The sequence below is a fragment of the Anas platyrhynchos genome, chromosome 3 (genome assembly GCF_047663525.1).
Source record: "Anas platyrhynchos isolate ZD024472 breed Pekin duck chromosome 3, IASCAAS_PekinDuck_T2T, whole genome shotgun sequence".
Classification (NCBI taxonomy): domain Eukaryota; kingdom Metazoa; phylum Chordata; class Aves; order Anseriformes; family Anatidae; genus Anas; species Anas platyrhynchos.
Window position 1 is genome coordinate 14,804,752 of NC_092589.1, and position 9,027 is coordinate 14,813,778.

Here is a 9,027-nt window from a genome sequence, read left to right on the forward strand (position 1 = left end):
TCCTTGGGACCGTGAAGAGAGATCCCACCAGGATCAGGTGGAAGCCAACAGGAAGCTTTAGTAGTTAAAAAGCAAATAAATAGAAGGGGAAGTGAAGCATTTTCTGGTTGATGCTGCTTGGATGATGGGAGTTGGGGGGGAAAAAAAAAAAAAAAAGACACAGTGGGCTGTGACTATCCCACTTTGTCAGTTCTGTCTCCAAAAGCCCCATCAGAAGTGTAGGTAATATCACTCTCAGATCCTTTCCAGGCAGATGGGGCAGATACGCTGCTTGGCTTTCCCAAAGAAAGACCCAGCCTACAAAAATCATAACTTATGTTGTGGTTTCATAAATAAAAAGCTTTTAACTTTGTACTACAGATAAATTACATCTGCAGACAACTGTCCTCTGTTAATGTCCCCCCCATCATATCTCTCCCAAAGGCTAGCAGGCGTGTGGGCATTTGGGGCCTCCTCTGTCCTTGTGCCTAAGGTTGCTTCCAGCTGACCCAGCCCCAGTTCATGCTGTGGAGTCCTAGACAAGACATCATGGATACAGGCACACTGATCCACTGTGCACAAGCAGCTAGAAAGATGGGGCATCTTCTACATCCTCTGGGCTGCCTGGACACCAAATATTCCCTGTACTGGTGGCTATGAATGCTGAGGTGAAGGCTGGCAGAGAAAACCATGTCCCCAACCCGAAGGAGAGGCTTGGCAGAGCAAGGCAGCGTCCCTAGCAAAGCTTTGGGGATGGATGTGTAAAGAAATGTCTTCCCATGTAGGCCGTAGCTCCTCAACACGTCATCTGCTCCCCACAGTTGCTGTATTTCTGTCCACAACTTGTCATCTCCTAAAAGTTTATAGGGGGGAGGACATCTCTGTGTAGGCTATTGCAAATCTCCCAGGAATTTGTGCTCTCTTCCCTGTAGATTTGGGAACAACAGGGTATCTGTCTACCTGCTGTGCCCCTGGTTATGCTCCATCCATTTCCACTTAATACATGTTGGTTTTATACCTTGGTCATTGAGAGGCTGGTGGGAGTTTCCATTTTCACAGGAGCTGGATTTACAGCTAGATAAGTAAGTTTACTCATCTTAGCAACTTTACCTTTCATTTCTTTGGTTCTCTCAACACCTTTTCTTACCCATTTCAGGAAAACGTCTCTGCTTAGAGTCTTTCTTTAGAAAAAACAACGAAGTAAGTCTTGGTAGGATGCTCAGGATGCTGTGCTCTGGTGTACTTGTGGTCTGAATTGGTGCCCCGAGTCTAGCACAGGAGGTGCTCTAAGGAATATAAAGGCAGAACTGCCAGAACTGGAAAGGAAAAAATAAAATTAAACAACAACGTAACCCTGCTGTCAGAGAAATTGGCATTCCCGCTTTGCAGCAAATTTGAACAAGCTGACTGCCAGTAGCTTAGACAAGGAGAGGAGCTCAGCAGTCACATGTTCTGGGAAGAATTCCCACACGTGCGAGGGGGGGAAAAGCCTGATACAAGCATGGTCTGGTGTTACAACTCAGCTGTAGAGCCATCAGCACTGGAGCAAATCCAAGTGGCCTTCAGCACGGGAAAAAAATAGAGGAAAAATAAAATCCAAGCTCTTAATCCAGCATCACTCCACAGTATTTAAAGTGGAGCACAACAGCACCAAGAGTAAATTATCGTAGAGAAACACAGTTGTCTAATCACTTCCATGGCGTTGTGAGAACGAATGCCAGTTTTGTCAACCTCCTTCACACAAAATGTTGCGTATCCGTCAGCTTTCATCTTCCTTGACAGCCAGGTCACATTTGACAATTCCTCCTCGAAATGAACGTACCCATATTTTCCTTTGCAAATGAGAGGGTTTGGTGTTTCTGCTGTGATTAATAGGAACCATTGTCTCTCTCATAACCCTTAGCTTCGTTTTGGGCTTTTTCTGTAACAAACGACTTTATTGGAGCTGAAACATGTAATTTTGCAAACTCCTACACAGCCATAAAGCACACAGACGTGCATTATATCTGATATACGCTGTGAAGCCACGAGCTGCACTAAGCTGGTTAGGTAAAACAAAGACGTAGTGGTAGGGGCCACGGGGAAGAGCTCGTTTTGCTCTGGGGGATGCTAGGGCAACGTGCTTTGAACCAGACTGCAAAATTATTTCTTTTTATCTGCCTTGGCTGTGCAGACACAGCTAGGATAATGCAGTCAGATGGAGAAATCCTTCTCCATCATAGCTGTTCGCGTGTTGCTTGGCCTTTGGTGATACAGGGATGTGCCCATTGTAGCTGTCCAGGGATGAACAAGGGACAAAAAAAAACAAAACAACTTTTTGGGACCACCAGTGATGCCTTTTAATGGGGAGAGACCACAAAAGCAAGTGACACTGTGTGAACCACCTTTATGGGGGAAGATTGATGCCCAGGACCACGCTTCTGCCCTAGATGGAGGCTGCACACCCAGCCTTGCTCTAGGGCTGGGAAGGTTGCTCCCACTCAGAGAAGGACAGGTTATGGGCCAAGTGCCTCTGGACTGGTCAACTCCACAGTGGACAGCAAACCCCCATCCCCTTTCCTTAGAATATGGTTAGAAAGGGCCCTTTGCATTCAGCTCCTACAGCCTTGCAGCTCAGGACGCACGCTGTCAGCACTGTCTGACTTGGCCTGCTTCCATCCTTGTTTTCTTCCACTTTTTCTAATTTTTCGTGCCACGTTTTTGTGCCAGCTACCCAGCCTACACTGGGAGCAACCCAGGCAGCCCCTGTTTCTGCACGCCTCTCCTGCGGTCTGGCTCATGCGTTCTGCTACGTTCAAGACTGCCTCGCTCTCGATGCTCCTCGGAGCTCTTGACCCTGGGTGGGAGGGTGCTAATTCATTCAGAGAAAGCAGAAATGCACAGAGAAATATTGAACATTTAGGCCAAAACACAGTAGTCCCCTCCCCCTTAGGTATGGTTCTAAACCTATAAAAAATTCCAGACTTTGTGATGGGTCGTGAGCAAATATTTCATGAAATGACAGCTGGGAAGGCTTCAGTTTTGTGAAAAATAACTACACCTTCATGCCCTGGCTGACTGAGGAGCAGTCAGGACAGACTGATGCAACTTCTTCTCTCAGTATTTTCCTTGTATAAGGTGTCCAGGCATGCTCAGAGAGACCGTATGCCATACCAGCCCTTATATCCCCCTGAAATAAACAGGATGGCTTTATATTTCTTGTAAGTGATGGGGCGTCGAAGAACAGAAGGCTGTAAATCTTCATTGTTTAGTCACAAAAAAAAAAAAAATAGAAATCAGCAAAAGAAGGCCTACAGGAATTCTCAAATTCAGCTCATACTCTCACGTATTGGCTGGGTAGGGGATGAAGGAACAAAATAACTAAGAAATATCAGAGAATTTCTCACATGAAAAGGTTTGATGGGGGAGAAGAAACGTTCAAAAATTTTTTTTTCACCTTAAAGACAGACAGCTAAGATAGGATAACAAATGATCTTGCAATCTTTTCCTAGTTTAAGACCATCTATGACACTGAAAATTAGACCCAATGTCATTTACATGCATGGGCTGCATGCCAGCCACTGAAGGTGGGGCAGGAAGCAACGCCAGTGCAAAGGCTGTGTTCAGCCCAGCCAAAATCACTTTGATTTGCAGAATAGCCTGGATTTGCTCCTGGAAGTCTTCCTACTTCCCACCTCCCTATTTCAGTTACTGAGTCCAAGAATTGGTTATTTGGAAAATTCAGTTTTACTTCTGCAGATTGGATTGGGACCTCATTGCGTTCAGGTTCTCTTTTGCTTCCTTGACTTCAGGTTTTAATCTCAACCAGTAGTAAATTTCCTGTTCGTCTAAGTGTCTAGAACCCCCTTGAAGAGAAAAAAAAAAGCACACCTATGGGAAAAATCAACCCTTCTTTGAAGTTATTACAAAGATCAAGAAGGGGTTTCATGTACAGGTATTCTTCTGAAACAGAAAAACCAGAATTTTCTTTTGGGTACTTTGGGAATAGAGGTGGAAAAAAAAAAAAGACTTTGAGCAAGTGTTCCTTTAATATTTTTTTCTCGTTCTTGGAAGAGGTTTTGTACAAATGTGAAAATTAATTAGGATGCAGAATGTAGGATCTTGTTTATGCGAACATATTTGTTGAAAGTTTATAAGGGCTGAATATTGCAGTAATTGATGCGTGCTTGTATTTCAGTTTTTCGTGGGTGCCATCTGGTCCAGATAAGTTGCTCTGTTGTTTTGTATGTCGTAATGTGGTTGGTTTTTTTTCCTTTTTTCTTATGATTTTGTGCTTACTGTTTTGGGGAGGGGGAGGGAGGGCGAGAGAGGGAAGTGTGGACAAGTTGGAGGAGGGATGAAATATCTGTGAAAGCATAAGAACGGGATCAGTTCTAAAGAATTCAGTTCGTATCTGAACATACGTGCTTTACATTAGGGACTGGCAGCATGTGACTAGAGGGATGGATGTATCTTACGCAGATTTTTGAACGCTAGGCAGCTAATGTCAGGGAGGAGGGAGAATATCTGTAGAGCTGGTAGTGGAAAATATGCATTTTTTTTTTATCCCCTACAAAAAAGGGCAGCGTTTTTGTAGCTACAAATAGGAGGCGTAGAGGGAGAATTGAATTCTTCCTGGAATGGCCGTATCTGGACAACGCAACTATTCTGCTGAACGTGCTGCTTGCTGATGCTTCCCACCCCTCAGGAAGCAATGTGTTTGTGGGCAGCGACCTTTCTTTCTGCTCTCCCTTGTCCTGGTGTAAAGGAGGAGTAAGGCACTACCTGAAATCCAAACCAAGGGGCTCCAGCTCTTGTGTGCTCTGGGTGTTTTCTTTCCATCCTCAGGGCTCAGTCCCCTTCCTGCTAGCTTTTCCTTCACGAGAGGGACCTTGTTTAGTCCAGCAGTCCCATGGGCAGCTCTGTCCTGTCAACCCCAGGACTGGGCTGTCGGAGAGGTTTCCATCTCCTTGCTGGCAGAACTTCCCCCCACCTCCCAGGTCCTCATCAGCAAGCATTAACCCTGTTTTTGGGCCATCTGTTCCCGTCTCGCTCCACACGGGCAGCAGCAGATCGATTGCAAAACTGATTTCTCTTCCACAAAAATAAATTCTCCCCCCGTCGTGGCCTGAGGGACAGCTGTGCTACTGCAGAGACAGCAGGGACTGATCCAGGGCTGTGGGGACCCTGCTGAGTGTTCCTTTCTTCTGTCTGAACAATGATTTTTAATATACACATAGGAGATTAATTTTATTTCAGGTTTCCCTGCCAGATTGGGCTGAAATCAGCTAATGGACTAAAAAGTGATCAGAGGGTCTGAAATGACTGCGCTTATGGAGCCAGGCAACGAGCAGCATCTTAGGCAAGTTGTAAATGGCTATAGCTGGCTAACCTGATAACGTTATATTGAATGTTCCTTTTCAGCAGTGGTTAAGGTTCCAAAATGCTCTTGGCTCTTCTCTGCAGATGAGAAGAAAAGGTTTCTTAATCAAAAGATTAAGATGCCGTGAGTAGGCTTGTGTTCATAATGTAGAAAAATGTCCATGTGTGGAGGAGTGTACATTGCTTTGCAGACACAAAGATTATTTTGCAGACTGTGTTTTTGGTATGGTTCTTAGATATTAGAGTCATTTTAATCCCCGCATATCTGCATAATAAAAGAAGAGATGTTTTTAATTGGTTAGAAAAAGGAAAAGCTTTGGTAGGTAAACCCAGGTGGAAAAACTGCAGGGTCATAAATTCTACTCTGAGCAGAGCTGGTTGGGAATAGTTTAGCCTTCCTGAGAGGTGGAAAAAACGACCTTTAAAAAATCAGTATTTCCCATGGGATCTTTCTGTTAAAAAAAAAAAAGTGGGAAACGTAGAGAAAACAATACAAACATTCTGTTCTGTGGGCTAGGCTCACGCACCAAGTGGTATCTCCTATGATGTCTTGTCTCTGGTTAGAAGGATGTGATATATCCTGGACTATAGAGCACTTAGAACAAAGCTAATTATTAAAATATTGGGGTGATCTGAATGAGAGAAATTCCTTTTTTTTTTTTTCTCTCTCTTTTTCCACCCCCCCAAGACTACCTGGAAGAAGTGACTGAGGAGAGAAACAAAGTTTTCCTTCCATAAGTGACGCTGAGTCATTTCTCTGTTGGATGATGAGGCAGAAACTCAATTACAGCAGAAGACAGGCTGTGATGAGGTTTGTCTGGCAGCATAAATATCTTTCATAGTTGGAGATCCAAGGTCCAAGAACAGATTGGACCAGAAACTGGACTTTAAATCAGCCCTTCCCCTCCAGGTATTCCCAGTGTCTCGGTAGCCGTTTATAACTTCCATCTGGTCATTTACCAGCGCTCTGCTCAGGGTGAAACCCATCTTTTTTCCGTGTTTATTCCTGACTGGTTGGTTGGCTTCAGAGTGTCCTGCCAAATGGAGGAGCTGTGCTGTCTGCTTTGGCTGCCCAGAAAGCAGTTTACTGGTGTAGAGGAGAGCTTAAAGGCTCGGATAGTGCTGTCTTTTGTGTTATACAAACCTTGTGTCGGCTGCAAAGGCCACGCAATCTGCCCTGCATCCTTCGTTGGCCATCTGATGAACCACTGTATGAAGGACTGTGGGACTTCCCAAAGGGCTTGTGCAGGAGGAAACTTGTTCCTATGGCATTAATCCTCTTGCACAAAGTCTAACCTCAGCTATGTCTAGCAGATCTGCTGGTCTTAGCTGTTTTTTCTTGTTTTCCCCCTGCTTCTACCACCCAAGGCCCAGAATGGTCCTGGCTATAGCGCTTCCTAACCCTTCCATAGTATTAAATGTCAAGAAGAGCAAAAAGCATTGCTCTTCCCTCAGATGTTTAATGCCCCCTAACTGCCAAGGCTAAGACCACAGAGCTGCTTCTTTCATTTGTTACATAAATATCTTCAGTGAGCAGACAGCTTTGCCACGGTTTCCTGTCCTGCACGTTGCCCTGCTGGTAAATCAGAGGCTGGTCTCCATGAAAAAAACAAAACAAAACAAAAAACAAAAATATCTGAAATATTTCTCCTAGTCACTGAAAAAACAAAGAGACTGAAAATCAAATGCATTGATCAACTTGCTCGATTTTAGGAAAAGTCTTACACGACAATTTTAATGAGTTTCAGCAATGAATTCTCTGCTCAGCTTTTGCCAAATGCTCCAGCTCTTTTTCAAGTAGCATTGTGTTGACAAGTAAAAAGTGTATGTAATTGCTTTGCTGAATCAAAGCTCTGAAGGCTTTAATCTTTCATGCAGAGATCATCTGCAGCGTTCCCAACCAGAAGGATACCAAGAAGATTCAGGTGATGACCACACTGCCCTGCCCAAAACGCCTTGCTGTTTGAAGTGACTGTGTCTCTAACACAGGCTGGTGTGCTGGGTCTCCCAGGGGTGCAAATTCACAGCCTGGGTGTGAAGCTTATGCTGATATGCCTGGCTGATTATTGATGTGGTAAGGCAGTAACCTCTCTGTTCCCACAGCAGCGTTGGGGTGGACAGATGGGGACAGGGAGTCCTTTGTCTATGGCAGATTAACCCAAAACGTATCATGAGTCAAAGCTCTGGGACGTTAACAAAACAGTAAGGTCAATTTATTTGGAGTACTGTGCAGCCTTAGTCATGCTGTTGTCTCATAGGGCTGCTGAAGGGGACTGGGGTGTGGGTAAATTGCACAGCACGCATGTTCTTTAATGGCAGTTTTGGAAAGAAAGGGAGGAGTTCTGGAAAAAATGCCTTGCAGAAATTCTTAAAGCACTCAGTCAGGTGGTGTGTTTTTTTTTTTTTTGAGAAGAAGATCAAAAAGCAGCTTGATTACAGGGCTTCAGAGCTTCATAGAGAAGAAATAGCAGGTATTAAGAGCTTTGTATTAATCTAGCGGAGAAAACCTTAACAGAAAACAAAGAAAGCCAGGAACGTTCACATGAGAAATGAAGCAAGTTTTCTGGCAGGGAGGGGGCCAGCCACCACCATGAGCAGCTAGTGAGCCTAACAAGGTCTCTCTCTGTGGGCACATTCAAGTCCAGATTCATGTCTGTCTGGGGGAGGTGAGGGGATATTAAATCAACTGGCCTAAGCATCATAGCTGGTACTGTGCAGAGAGGTCAGGGCTTAAAAGGTGTGTCTTTCTTCATGGGGAGGCATTCAGGAAGAGTCATATCCCATCCCTGGCACTGATTTTTTCTGTGCCATTGGTCAAGTTACCTGACCTCATTATGGTATTGAGCTGAGAGCCTTTGGGGGCCAGAGACAGTCTGTTGGGCTCTATGCTGCAGAAAAAGACCCTGATTTTGTGTCCAGGTTGCCAAAGATATGAACACTAGAAAAAGATGTATTTGGGTTTTGTCAGCTTTAGGTCATTTAGTTCATTCCCAAATGTTCGTCATTCTACCAACAATAAGATAAGGAATGTGATGGATTAAGGGGTTACGTGGGTGTAAAAAGAAATAATTGAAGTCCTAAACCACACTCATTTTTAACTTTCTCCATCTAGATAAGTTAGTAAACGGAGCCAGGGAAAATTCACATCCCTGAGTGTGAATGGATGGGAGCTGCTGTTTCAAACCCATCCTTGGGGCAGGGCAGAGGTGGTGTGTGATGCCTGGAAAGCAGCTCTCCCTTCCCATGCCCTGTTGCTAACAGCTCACTCTACGCAGGCAGCCTCACGAGTGGGAGGGAACTAAATCCTTCTAATGGGAAGCGTCTCCTCACTCCAAGAACAGATTGCGCTCACTCTTATAACACCTGCTGGAGCCAAGTAAAACCTGCTGGAGCAACACAGCCGTTGCTGAACCGCGTGCCGTGTTCCAGCTTTTGGAAAGCAGTCATTGCCCACAGCAAATAAGCTCTTGGCGTCCTGCTGCCTCCAAGAAGGGGCTGGCATGGCCAAAGGGATGTTCTAGACTGCCGTGCTCAGTATCAAGTGGCCCTGGATGGAGGAGCTCATCTTGGTCAGCATTTGGGAAGGTACCTGGAAAGTGTCTCCTCCCCAAAGCATTCTTCCTCCTGACTTTGTCACCTGGCTTGTGCCCTCGAGCAAGGAGGGCTCATGCCTTTACTTTGAGAGTT